This window comes from Ornithodoros turicata, chromosome 1 (assembly GCF_037126465.1).
Source record: "Ornithodoros turicata isolate Travis chromosome 1, ASM3712646v1, whole genome shotgun sequence".
NCBI lineage: Eukaryota > Metazoa > Arthropoda > Arachnida > Ixodida > Argasidae > Ornithodoros > Ornithodoros turicata.
The window spans coordinates 143,080,778-143,095,715 of record NC_088201.1 but is presented as its reverse complement, the minus strand read 5'-3'; the positions used below and the strand labels follow the sequence as shown (position 1 = coordinate 143,095,715).

Sequence of the window (14,938 nt, the reverse complement as noted above, 5' to 3'; positions counted from 1 at the left end):
CCCGTTTTGTTGCGCCACTAAACTCCCAATCATCATCATCATCATCTTCCCAGTTTCCAGTGACACCAACCTGGGGCGCACCTGCAGACTATTGACGTATAGGTCTGTTTCCAATAACATCATTTCTACCCGAGTACCCCCCCCCCCCCCCTCATATCTGTCTATACTCTCTCAAGTATTGCGTGTGAAATCCATGTTCAAGACAGAATAAGACCATAGCTACGTTTACATGAATGCGACAAAAGGGTACCATATCGGCTGTGGAAACATGTAGAAACATGTGGAAACCTCGGGGCGTCAGCCCGTCTGCCGTACCCGCCGGGAAGACACAACAAAGCCCAATGTAAAGAACAAGAACAAAAGAATTTACCTACATTCCGACAGCTCTTACTAGCAATACTCCTGCATGCGTCCCCAGCCAAACACCCTTTTCCTGCGAGTTTTTGTAGATGGGCCATTACACGCCAAGTGATCCAGAAGTGCCGTTCGACCCCCCGAAACTGTAGCCATCTCGCGGTGCTGGTAATTTAGTGATAAGGAAAGACATAAAGACAGGAGTCCATTCAGGCTATATGGTACCATATGTTTGACACTTAGTCGTGTGGCATCCGGCATCCGTCAGTCGAGTCGTTGGCGTGAGTAGAGTAATCACGACATCAACAGTGGTCAAGTACTGCCTGCACCGAACACAAGCGGTGAATGCTTTAGCCATTACGTTCCTGCTATGTGCCATTGTTCCTTGCTTTTTTTCTTTGTTGGCATATGTGTGTTAACTCATTCCAGTATGGGAAACATATCCCGTTAGCTGTCCACTCCTCTTGCACGTATATAAAACCTACGTTGTATCTGTGATGTACGATCTCGTCGTTTTGTGCGCCAACAGTTGAGATGTGTGTACAGGAGAAAAATATTGTCAGTCACGGGTGCTATCACTTTCAATACCAGATAAGTTACTTCCTTGCATTTCTGTTGTGTACAGAGCTATCATACATGTACTGCTTTATTCAGGTCAGGTCTAACGTTTCTTTCATAGCCATCTCGCATACGGGGATGGTTATTTCAGAGAAACTTGGGCGAGCGTACGAGGACATGCACATTTATACTGCTTGCCATGTGAAGACACTTTAGTGCAGAGGCGGTCCCAAGAGGGGGGGGGGGCGGTCGCCCCCTCTCCCAAAAGCATAGCCTGGTCCAGTTTTCGTCTCTTTCCCTGTTACACTGTAGTGTACAACAGGCTTTATGCTGGGCAGGCACTATACCTAAAATGGATTACCAGTGATAGGATTTCGCGCGAGAAAAGGTTGAGCCCCGTGTCCAGAACCCTCCCCCCCCCCCCACGACCCCAAATCGATAGCGACTGGCTAACGGCTCGCAAACGTCGCCCCCCCCCCCCCCCCAAAGTACTTCAGAATGACTTCAGGAAGATCTGGGACTTTTCGACTTGTTCCTTCGCTTAGATCTTGACTTGGGCAGTTGAACTCACAAATAACTGCTAACTTAATCCCTTGTTACCGTTGTTTCATGGCAGTGATCAGGCTCCAAGAAAAAATGCGAAAAGTCCCAGATTTGCCAGAAGTCATTTTTAAGCTCAGGCTTATAAAACTAGACTTGACACGGCAAGCAGTATAAATGTACGATGAAAGTGACGATGAAATTAAATGTACGATGAAAGAAAGACTGTTTCATGTTCAACAGTATAAATGTGCCTGTCCTCGTAGGCTCGATCATGTTTCTCTGCAATAACTATCCCCCGTATGGAAGATAACTATCAAAGAAACATTATACCTGACCTGAATAACCAAGTATCATTGCTTTGCACAGAAGAGAAATGCCCCCAATTAGCTTACCCAATATTAAAAGTGGTAGCACGCGTGACTGCCAAATTTTTTCTCTCACACGTACGTCTCAACTGTTGGCGCACAAAGCGAAAAGATCGTATACGTCCCAGCTACTAAGTTTTATGTACGTGCAAGGGGAGTGAACAGCTAAGGGTCCTGTTCCCAATATTGGAATAAGTCAACACACACATGCAAAAAATAAAAAAAAAATAAAAAGAGCAATGGCACATATCAAGAACTTACTGGTGAAAGCATTCTCCGATTGTATTCGGTACAGGCAGTACTTGATGACTGTTCATGTTGTGATTACTCTACTCGTGTCAACGACTCGACTGAGGGACGCCGGATGCCACACGGCCAAAAATCAACCACACGGTACCATGAAGCCTGAATGGGCCCCTATCGCCACGTCTTTCCTTATCTCTGACTTACCAGGACCGCGAGCTGGCTAAAAGTTTCGTGGGTGCATAAGATGGCCTGCTTGATGAGCGCTCACTGCACAACCGTCACGTCTCGAAGGAGGGAAACACGTGTTTGCAATCGTTATTTGCTCTTCAATAATGCGACTGGCTAGTGTTTTCTGCCCATCTAGTGTTTTGTGAGTGACCCGCTCAGTTGTTCATTCGGTACGACGCGCCGCAACGCACATACACGTTGGCGGTGTAACCTTCAATTAAAAAAATATTATTTGAGTTTAACAAAAAGTACCTCTGACATTATTTTGCTACGCGTTGCAAGGAAGGCGATGCATCGAATGACACCTTCAACACGCTTCTATTCTGACCTCCTCACACCTAATTTTTCGGCCAAAAATGTGCGTTTTGTCAAATTTTCACAACTTCGCAATTTTTTACTCCTACTTACAGTGCACCGGTGGGGTTGGATGTTTTTGTGCTTAAAGCACAGCAAGGGGGATACAAGACAAAAAATTTGGAGGAAGAAATTAGAGAATTTTATATTGAAAAAAAAATCGTAAACGTGCACAAGTTTTGTAAATTTCGTGCGCGCCACAAGCGTCGAGCCCGTCGAGTGCGATAGTGGAAATTGCTTACATACGGTTAAATGAACTCTCCCGCTTTTTAACATGCTCCGTGCCTTACGTGGGTCGTAAGGCCTGCTTAAAACGACATTATTTTTTCGCCAAGCCCTGCATATTTGAAGGGCTCTGCATCCCATAAATTTCAATTTCTTTAGAAAAGACCAATGTTCTGTTGCTTCCGGAGTCATAAGGAACCACAAAATTCTAGGGGTGGGGGGGGGGGGGGTCGAGCGGCGCCTTTGGATCACTTGGCATTGAATTGCCCCTCACCAAAAATTTCCCTCGAAAATTTGATATATCGTAGACAGTCCTTTAGACTCTACACAGAAGAAAAATCAAGATTCGGACTTGATCGGTAGGCGTACTGTGAATTTTTTGCCAGCCCCATACGCAGAGCTCAAACAAGCTGTCGCACCGTCTCCAGCGTGGAGCAAAGTCGAATTTTCGAAAAAGACTTTCAAGTTCTGTCTTCACATAACTAATTGCTATCGTTTGAAGCCGTTCTGAGCGTTTGCGTCCAGTGTTATAACCGCTGAATGTAGACTGTGGATCAACCAGAAGATCAACCGCATTTTTCACCGAACGTCACACATGCATTCCAGGTGCTGAGCCCATGAAGAACAGATTGCTTTTGCATGTTTCTAAGATGTATTCACGGTGATTACATGGAAGCATTTTGCTGTACACATTGTGTCAGAAGAGACGCAGTAATTTCAAGCATTATATAGAACACCTTTCCTTTGCTACAGTTCCATGACCATGTACGGCGAAAGTCGCACAGAGGAAAGTAACGTTGCGTAGTGCCTTACGCACACAAGGCTGCCTTTCGTCTTGTGCCCTTTGTGAAGCTTGCCGAAACAGCCCGGCTGGCGTCGCTGAGCAACACCCACGATCATCAGTTTGACATGCTGTGACCATGGGGTGGTCTTAATCGCACTAACTCCGTGGAGACAGCTTGCGCCAAATTTCGCTTCATCCTCGGCTACAGAAGAGCACTGTGTGCCCTTTATATACCGTGTGTGGAGACATCTGCATTACTGCACTGTAAAGCGGTCCGGCACGGGCGTCGGAAGATGGTCCGGCCGGACCCGGTGGCCTAGCGAATACACACCGGCCCGGCCCGGCCCGGCCCGCTGACTCAGCGAGTAGAACCCGGCGTTTCCAAACGTGATTTACACGTTTCTAGCGCTTGTCAGACAAGTTTATATGTAAACTTATAAGAAGGCCACAAACATACAAGAGCTGGCAGTCTAACATTGCAACAGTGCGATACCAAATTAAATCCCGAAACGAACGCGGGCTAAGCGCGTTATCGTTACACTACCAAGTTTTTGTGGAAGTAGAGCATGTTGTAGACAAACTCCTTCAAAAATCTACACCTCTCACTAGGCTTTGCCAACATGATTGTGAAATATGTGGGGTGTCAGGTGCAATGTGAAGTTGGTTTGGGAAAGTTCTAGAGTGTGAAATCACACGCATAAGGCAGTGTCATCTGCTTGCTTTTCAAAATATATGCACAGGAATGACGCAAGCAAGTGACGACATACACTAGTAGTCCTCCATTGTGTGGAATTAACTGTGTGACCCGGCCGAGCAAGACTCTCGGAACCATGTTTGTCGGCCCTGCCCGCGGTGCTGGCGATTTGGTGGGCCCGGGCCCGAGCCCGGAGTACACAGCAAAAAAAAAGCTATGCTTGCCTGCAGGTCGAGCCCGGAATGTGTCGGGAGCCCGGGCCCGTGCAGGGCGCTGCCGTGACACATCACAGCTGCCTCACAATCAGTGAAAAACGCTAGCACACCTGATTGTTGCACAAACTACATTCACTGATTATAACACTTAGACACACAACATACACAAATATGTTCGCAGGGGACGGTCAAATCCGCGCGCGACGACATCGTCTTCTGAGAGGCAGTTTTTTTCTTTCCCTCCATTCCTCGAGTCGCGCAGCGCAGAGAATTCCGAAAGCGCTTGTCTATCCTAACTCACCAATGGATTCAACATATTTTTCCCCCGTTGATTCAGACATCAAATGAACCGGCTTGTTCGATTTGAGGTGGCACTAGCCAGGTTGTATATGTAACGTTTACAGGGGGTATTGCCCATAGGTTTCAGGGTAACTTCTGAAATAGACGGCACTTTACTAGGCGGTACTATATTTAGAGTGTACCGTGTGCATTCCACTATGGTGCATAACCGGCCGCCACTATGCCTGTAGAAACCCTTACGAGATATCGTGAAACACAGTGTGCGAACCCCTGATGAAGAGTAAAGAGTAAATGATGATTCCATCTCCACTTAGGCAGGGTGTTCGGACACCATCATCAATTTCCTTTGAAAAAAAAAAAAAATGTTGTGCCGCGACATGCACACAGACGCAATAAACATTTTGGCTCTAAGTATTGTGATGCGCCAGAAAAAAAAAAAGAAAATAAAGAAAGAAAACAAACGAAAGAAATTGACTCGGCCGCGGAGCTTTCTGACAGAGCAACTTTGACATTTTATTCCACGCCAGCGGTACTGCCCCAAACCGTAGATTTTTTTTGCGCAGTATGTCAGGTACAATGGCTTTCAGCGAGCGAACACAGTACGTGTCAATGCTATTTTGACCTTAAATTAAAAACCGCCAAAGATGAAACTAAATTAAGATTTTGCTCAATCATACTCGTTGTGAATAACTCCCAACCTGTGAAGTCGCCTGATCCGCAAGACTGTTCTATACCCCTTCCTATTCGAAAACGTCAATGGTTTTCCAACTAATATCTCCTTATGCCTCTTATCTCCGACAGTCGCGTTATCTATGGAGATATACCACCTCTCCTAAGGATCAAGGTGCCTGAAAACAGACATTCGTAAAGTCCTGAGATGGTACTCTACAAGGCCGATAACACTAACCGAAATGTCTTACTTCCATGCTATAATAACATGCGCATCCTTGCACGCCTTATAACGCGTCCATCAACTATACTTTTTGCTACAAATATATTAGGGCTCGTATCACTTCCACTCTTCATTGTCACACCCGTATTAATGACGTCATCAATAATTCAACAGTTCTGCTGAAGCGTATTTCCGATGGTATATCTAACTTGACCCTGCATATATCACAATAACTCGGCCGTAGGCAGAATTCGCTTGTTACATCTGCATCTTCACCAATCACCCGTGTCCAACGCCATCGAATCCACTCATAACCGACGCTGTCCGGTTCAATCTTCCTGGTTCCTCTGAACTGTTCAAGTGTATCTCATCTCGAATAAATTCCACTTGGGATCTATGGTGCACCCATGCTATCTTTGAATGCTCCGCTTTTTCCACAAGCTTACTTATGCCCCCTTTCCCAGTCTCTTTAGTGTAATAGTCCTGGAAATTTCTTTAACCACCGTTTGGAAAATCCTCACAAATGCCCATCGTGTTCACATCACACCAACTCTTTCGTTTTACTTTTTCCCACGCGCCCTCAAATTATGGAACTTTCTAGTCATCTAGCTCAGTTGTTGACCATCGTTCATTTAAGGCCACTCGTATTTCTTATTTATTCTCGTTGTAGTGCCACCAGTGTGTACCCTCTGTTAGCGTTGTTCCTTTATTGTAACACTGCTATGTTTTTTTATGTTTTACAGCATGGGCGCCGAACCCCCCCCCCCCCCCCCGGAACTTGAACTGGAGGGGCGCCGCCTCCCCCGGGAAGCCCCGCTATGAGACTGACGCCAACCTTTGGGGCTCAGCGCGCCCGGGTTAAAAGAGCGAAGAGGCACCAACCCAAAAATGCATCTTGCAATTTGTAAAATATGTATCCGCCCACCATACTCATTATCACAGTATAAGGTGAGGCGAAGAAACACAGAGGATGACACAACACATAGCCTGAATTTCGCCCAAAGCAATCACATCAATGAAACGAAGCAGTCGAAAAGGTACCAGCAGCTGCCAGTGAGGTGTAACGGTGGGATCTTCGGAACGCATATTCGTTGGGAGCGGGTTCAACTCCCGCTGCTCCATTTCATTGACCATATTCGTTATATTGCGCATATTTCGGGTCAAACACCAAGGATTCAATACATTTTGTTCTTTTTTTACTCAGTTTTCAAAGGCATAATGCCTTCAGTTGTGCGCATGTTCACTGTTTACGTTCTCTGTGTTTTTTTTTCTTTTGTGTTGTTTTTTTCCCTTTCTTCCTCCCTCTTATTTCTCTACCAGTTCTGCATACATCATAGGATCCCGCCAGAGTGCGTGATGCTTCAGCATCAGTTTTGTGTTCTTCATTTTTCTTTTCGTTCCTTTCTTCGTTTTTTTTAATTTTCTTTGCCTTTTTTGACTTCCCCTTTCACTTTTTTTGGAATAACAAGCCGACATCCATCGGGCTTAGCTTCCTTGGCTTCGATGGCTCGGCGAAATGATGCTGCATGTTATCCTCGTGATATGTCTTTTCGTGGTGGATGTAGAACAGAAACAGTTTCGCAATTTGGAAGAGCTTGTGGGTTCAGACTTGGCTGTGGAACTGGTGAACAGTTATGCCGATAAGAAACATCTAAATGTTGTCGCTCAACCACCGTGTCAGTCATTTGATATGTTTTCTGCACTGACGTCCCTTCTCCGTATAACTGACGTTCAGAAGAGTGTATGGACTGATATGAGCAGTTATTGGACTCACGCGCTAAGAAAAGATAAACATCTGGAACACACCTATATCAGTGATCGTCCGCTTTTTATGGGATGCAAGTTTAACTTTGACTTAGACTGTGTGGCGTGTGGTCAGAATCAGTGGCGTAGCCACGGGGGGGGCTACCTGCCACTGACCGACCCAAATCGTGCAAATCCGAGGAGAAAATAATATATGGGGGGGGGGGGGGGGGGAGACCAGTGTGACGACCGCGAAAGTTCTCACAGTTCATGGCGTCTATCTAAGCGGCACACTTGAATGGTTTCCAAAGTATGAGCTTTTCAAAATCCTTCCAATCTCGTGACACCACCTCATTGGACATCACAGTATAATCGTATTGTGAATGGCGAAATAAATTATTTTAGTTTTTTTTTTTCAACCGCATGCAGTATTGTGTGTTGTCGCACCCAGGATCAGTGGGGGGGGGGGGGAGTTGGGCGGGTTTTTATATAGAGCCCCCCCTACCTTGGAGGTCTGGCTAAGCCACTGGTTAGAACGCATCCTGGATCATATTCCTACTAAGTGAAGACTTTAGAAACCCCGGTTTACCCCTGGAAAGATGCGTGTGCGTTAGAGCGCGAGAGCTGGCAATTTTCAACATCTTTATCGCTAATGGCACCGCCTTTATCCCGTACGAAAATTCCTGAATCCGAAACCAATCAGGTTTCTTCGATCAGACCTGATTGCGGACTGAACCCAAAATTGGCCGGGAATGACGATCAGGTATTATTCAGGAATGAGGTATCAGGATCTATTCCGGTAATTTATTCCGGGACTGAATGGGTCCTGAACTCAAAACTGAATGTAACCGGAACAAACTCGCCATTTATCTTATCATACCCGGATATGCGCCTGATAGAATACAGGATGATCCCTGAACGAAAACGGAAAGCGCCTGAATAATTTCGGAAGAAATGCTGAATCTATGCTGGTGCATGCATTCGCTTGCTATAAACCTTTACTCGAGTGGATCTATTTGCATGCAGGACTAGTGTGAAACCTGAAATCGGGCTACTTGACCATGCGCCCTTATCGTGCCTTTACATACTACATGCACGAATGGAACACAAAGTGTAAGATTCAGTCGACAATTTTATTTCCATGGCTTCGTTTGCCTTTCAAATCACTTAATTTAGTCCCAATAGATTTCAGTAGAGCCGGGGGCGACGCCTTCCATTCCTCCCGTCCTACGCTGTGTGCCTGAGCGACTTCTGCAAATAAGGCACGCACATGAAGGCAGAGAAAGAATTCCCTAAGCGGAATCGCGGCACAAATACTTACAGCAGGACAACTTACCGTTTTGGAAGGAGAGTGCTTGTCGTGTGGTAATCCAAGAGAGTGCTGGTGCGATCGAGTTGGTTCCTATCGATGGACGACATGGCATGGAACACAGAACGCACGACACAACACACACACACAACCGCCTTCTCAGGAAGCGCAAGCAAATTCCTGATGCATTCTTCTATTAAAACGTAACTTTCATCCTGGAGTGCAGTCTTGTCGTCTGCAAGAAAGAAAGACGAAGTAATGAAGGAAAAAGCGCACACACAAAACACACGTAGTAAGAAGCGGCCACTTACCAGAAATATTCATCAAATATTCTTCTTGCTTGTCAGCGTACTCTCCCCTACCTGTACTCCCCTACCTGTACACGTTTCACTGTTGTAGTTTTCTATGTGGAACACACACACACACACACACACACAAAGCGTTGTCTCACACGAGGACGTCTTGATGCCGACGATGGCGAATGAATCCTGTCTGGGCCTAGCACTTCAAATGACTACGGAGGTCAGGTGACCTGCTGACAATATTCCAAGAATAAGTATGTTCCCTATCAGCCCGAAGGGAGCAGCGATGCAGAAGGGGAAGGGTCAGTACCAGCTCCGGTGGCGCAGCGGTAACGCGTGCGCTTGGAGACTGGGAGGTCCGCGGTTCAAATCCGCGGGCCGGCTGTGCCGTCTGGGGTTTTTCCTGGGTTTCCCTCAGATGTGTAATAGGCGTATGCCGGCACAGTTCCCCTGAAGTCGGCCCATTTGGATTTCGAAAATATAGATCAACGGAACAAGCATTGCTTAAACAAAAAGAATTTATATTGAAAGCCTTTGAGGCTAAATTATTAACACTTGGTGTGTACGTAGACTATAGCAAAGCATTTGACCTAACCTCTCACGAAATATTGCGTTCCAAACTTCCAAATTATGGTAATCGCGGCACACCTTTAAGTCTCGTCCAATCTTACCTTTCTACTCGTCAGCAGTATGTCGCACACCAAAATCATCTTTCGTCGATACTGCCCATTACATCAGGAGTACCACAAGGTAGTATTTTGGGATCATTATTATTCATTATTTACATCAATGACATCTTTTCACTTTCATCAAAAGCATAATTTGTCACGTACGCTGATGACAGCAGCATCTTTATGCAAGGTACATCTGCGTCATATCTCATCACAAACATGAATAATGTCTTAGGCGACGTTCTGAGCTGGTCCACAGCCAATGCCTTAAATATAAACCCGTCCAAAACGAAAGCTGTCCTTTATCGTCCAAAAAATATGTTCGTCATGTGCAACGACAAGTTAGTCATGTCCGGCAAAGAAATTGATATTCTTGATAATGTTAAAACACTGGGGTATGGTTCAATAGTGCAATGATATGGGATAAACATATCAGTCACGTAGCTCTTAGAATGTCCCAAGCGATTGGAGTCCTGGGACGCTTTAAAAGTCTTCTGCCGTCAAGAGCAAAAAATCTGTATTTATAATTCGCTTCTTCACTCGCACCTTTTATACGCACAACTAGTCTGGGGCACTACTACCCAAGCTAACTTAAACAAGCTTCTACGGGCACAAAAGAAGGCTGTAAGGTTTGTAGCAGATGTTCCCTACCACAACAGCACCGTGGAACTGTTTCCTATATTTAACATAATACGCGCAACTAATCTGTACAATTATCGTTTGGCTGTAGCCTACGCAGACGCAGTAAAATCCAACATTACAGCATTCTTAGCTCTGGTTAACTTGTTCACCCGTGATCCTCAGTATTCGCTAAGGCACCATTCTGCATATCACGTCGCACGTCCAAGGACTAACTATGGCACTCAATTACTCTTATTCACCATGCCATCGCTTTCGAATCATTTGTTGCAGTTGAACGTCAGCCTTCATACCATCAGTTCACGCACTATTAAGCAGTATTTTCAGTAGCACACTTTCTCCGTTTCATCCTCATCACACTTTGGTAATGGGCATGGCTGCCAGTATTGTTTGTTCAAATTAAGAAAGAAAGGGTGTCTCTAACAATGCCCGCATAACTTATGTCCGTCATGTTAGTTGTGCATATATTTGCTATATAGCTGTTATTGTTAATATTTGATATTGAAACGTACGTACATTGCTGCCCGGGGGTCAGGCCACCGTCAAGCTGTGAGCACACAGCTTTTTGCCTGCACCCCGACACCACTACGGTGAAATAAATAAATAAATAGAAGGATACTTCTTGGTCGTTTGGGGCAATTGTTGTGTTAATGCAGTCTGTGGTCTTATTGGCGTTTGCAGTCTGAAGGGTTTCATGCAATGTCACTCTCTCTGTATCGCATACTGCCTGATCCACAACATTGATTAGGACGACAGGTTGTTTCTACTTCTGTCACACTTTGTGCTCTTAATATGTTCATCCTGGGGCTTTCTATCCCAGCAAAGTGTTCCAGGACGTATGCTGCGGCATGTACTGTACGTGGTGTCACAGAGTCACCTCGTGTGTCGAAACACCTGTGATTTCATAGCCTGTTGCAGAATTGAGGAAAATGGGAAAGCGACGGAACCCCCAACCATTAACGTGTACCACAAAAATTTGCGGAAGCACCCTTCCCAGGATACAATTCACTCAAGCAACGCTTTTTGTCAATCGTCATGCTCAGAGCTGATCCCCACTGTTGAGGCAGTGATGTGCAGGAACTGAACGTGTAGCAGTTCACGAACATGAGGATCGCCGCTGTGTGCTTACAGTTGCCGGCCGCGCCTGCCTTACGCTGGCATTTCGCGTGGGTGATAGCCCGTGTATAGGCATTTACCTGAAAAAAAAAGTAAGAAACATGATACACCAGAAAAAGGGAGATGCTGTCAAACACGGCAGGTTTGCATGGAACGCACATGCAGCAGGATAACCACGAAACGAGCGGAGCTCGGTGGTTCACCACAGCATGCTAATACAGTGTTGTTTCCTGGTTAAGATGCAGACGTATGACCCCAAAACAGACCTATGCTTATTGTGATGTTGTGCATTGTCTTGCTTGTCAGCGCAACGCACTTTCCGATGAGTGTTATTTCGTCGTCGGATACACATTCTTGTACGTTAGAGACATCACCACTCTCATAAAGGAGCTTGCCCTTCTTTAGGTGTTTTTCTTTTTTTCCGGAAAAAAGTCTTCTTCCCCGGAGAGAGCTTGCAACCGCACCGTATTCGCAATTCTGACGACATTACATAAACCAAAGCAGCTAGCCGACACGCTGTTATCACGGTTTCACGTTTCACTTCCTGTTACTCCAGTTGTTTGTTCAGCTCCCGCTTGATGCGCCGCCCACATAACAGGCGCACGAAGCCTATTCCTAATACTGTATCAGGTGAAGCCTGCTTTACCTGCCTGGGACGTCCGAATTCAGTCCCCCTGAAATCCCCAAAACGTGCGAATACAATACCGAAGTACATCACTGATACGTTCAGCGGACGTAACTGCGCGATGCCCGTTCGAACGTGTTTCAGCTCTCCATGGGACATATGCCGGGAAGCTCCTCCCACTTCGTCTTTTTTGTGTGCGTGTCTTCAACCATATTACAGGGTGATTTCACGCCGAATCAGGTAAGGTGGTCCGGTCGAACTCTCTAATTTTTTTATTTACAAACGTACATTAAAGCCTCTTCCCTATGAGGCATATTGGCGCTGAAAATACCTGAAAATCATTGGTGGTTATTTTCTAATGAATTATCATTCAGATTTGGGCATTTCGACCATTGCGCTTCCTACGAAGTTTGACGCACCGTATCTTCATAACTATTTACCATATTCAGCTGATTGTTTTTTCACGTATTGTCAGGGGTGGATAGCATTGCATCCTAAGTTCTGAGGATTGTAAGGTTTGCGTTTGAGGTGTGTGGAAACCCGTGTTTCCACAACCTCAGGGCGTCAGTCCGTCAGCTCCGTCGCCGAGTAAGACACAGCAGGCAAAAGGTAATAACAAACAACAAATAACAAACAAGGATTTATTCCATACCTTTGACAACGAATACGGCCGATACTCCCAGAGTAACAACTGCCTCAACTTCCCACCAGCCCCGCTTTATATCATATACAAGAACACAATCAGCGCCCTCTTCCAGATGGGCGTACCCGTGACAGACGCGCTTGTTATCGACACAGGTCGCGATACTCCAAGTCCGAGTCCAAGTACATACGGCCCTCACACATCGGGCATGTCCAGCACAACGTCGTCGGGGATCGCTGGGACTCCTGTCTCTGGAGCAGGTCCGGGCGGTGCCGCTGGAGGACAGCCACTGCCGCTGCTACGTCTGAGGCAGTCCTCCTGCCTTCTCTCAGTGCGTCGATCTTGGCTCGGTGGAGGGGATCACGGCGGTGGGCAGCACGATGAAGTTCGGGCACCCCGCAGACGGGGCACAGTAGAAGTTTCTCATCCTCGGTCAGGGCAATCGGTTGTCGGGGGGGGGGGGGGGTGCCTGTCTTGTAGCCGGGGTGAAGCCTGTAGATCTGTTTACTGTTGTCCGTGTAGCGAACGCGAGTTCACCCAGGCGAAGATCCCAATCACGGTGGTGCTGACTAGTAAAAGCAACCAACATCATTTTCAGGTTCCGATTAACACGTTCGGTAATGTTAGCCTGAGGGTGATATGGGGAAATCTTCTTGTGCTGAATGCCTAAGACAGCGCAAGAATCTGAGAACACCTTACTTGTAAAGTAGGTACCGTTATCTGTGATGAGATGAGCAGGAAACCCGAACCGGCAAAAGGTGTCGAGTTGTCTTTCCCACACTCTCTGGGAAGTCAGCGTCCTGAGAGGAAACAGCTCAACCCATTTCGTGAAATGATCAGTAGCCACAAATACTGGTTACCTCTAGGACTACGGAGAAATGGTACCATCACATCACAAGCAACTATTTGCCAGGGCCTATTGCTCTGAATAGGCTGTAAGGGCCCAGGGGGTAAACCACCACGAGGTTTTGCTCTCTAGCATACGGGACAAGTGCGAACATACTTAGTTACATCCTGCCTCATTCCTAGCCATGTCGCAACACGACATAACTTTTCACAAGTTTTCCTGCCACTGCTGTGGCCTGCCAAGGCCGAATCATGAAAGTAACGTATGAAAGACTTACGCAACTTCCGTGGCACCACGACTCTGAATGGGGATGAGCCGTCATCGTCATCCGCCTGGGGTATGTGTCTGAACAGGATGCCATCCTCGACTAGCAGATAGGAATCGTGCCGTCCGTAAGTCGTTCCCGTGTCTGCCGAGTCCTGCTCAGCTAACCATTGAGACACCCGCTGACAAAGGCCGTCCGCTCTCTGAGCGTCTAGGAGCTGCTCTAGACGCCCCAAGACGAAGATACGTCTCGTGCCACTCGTGCTGCTGCCAGCAGTTTAGAAGGCGTCTCAGTGCCTTCCTCTCCCCCCTCCGGTAGAGGCGCACGGGAAAGCGCGTCTGCTACCACGTTCGTCGAGTCCCGCCTGTACTCCACGTTGAAGGAGTAGCCTTGTAGCGTCAGGGCCCACCTGGCAAGACGTCCAGATGGGTTGCGGAGCCGCTGCAGCTAAGCAAGTGCCTGGTGGTCAGTCTGGACGGTGAAAGTGGTGCCGTCCAGGTACAGATCAAACTTCCTGAGAGTGAAGATGATCACCAAGCATTCCTTTTCCGTGACGGAGTAATTCCGTTCTGCCGGATTCAGCGTGCGACTTGCAAAAGCCACTGGACAGGGAATAGCGTCATGCTCCTGCAAGAGAACTGCGCCAACACCATAATCGCTAGCATTTGTTTGCACTACAAACGGTTTGTTCAGGTCAGGCAAATATAACCTGGCCGTCTTAGCAATTGCGTGAGAAAGAGCTCGAAATGATATTTCGTGCTCCTCTCCCCACTGCCAGGGTGTATCGTTGCACAACAACCGATTAAGCGGCAGCGCTAACTCAGCGCAATTAGGAATGAATTATCTGTAGAAACCAACCATGCCCAAAAAACGCTGCAAGACTTTTACGTTACCGGGAACCGGATACTCCATGATCGCCTTTAGCTTGTCATCGCTAGGGCTGATGGTTCCTCCGTCCACCATGAAGCCGAGGAGGCTGATTCTAGGCGATGCCAGCTGCACCTTGCGGGAGTTGATGGT

The 14,938-nt window shown here is 46.8% G+C and overlaps 1 protein-coding gene across 1 annotated transcript in view; it reads right to left on the bottom strand.

Annotated features, from left to right (window-relative positions):
• The window catches only part of LOC135386310 (uncharacterized), a 532,914-nt gene that overhangs the window by 435,585 nt on the left and 82,391 nt on the right, over nucleotides 1-14,938 (bottom strand). The window lies entirely within an intron of this gene.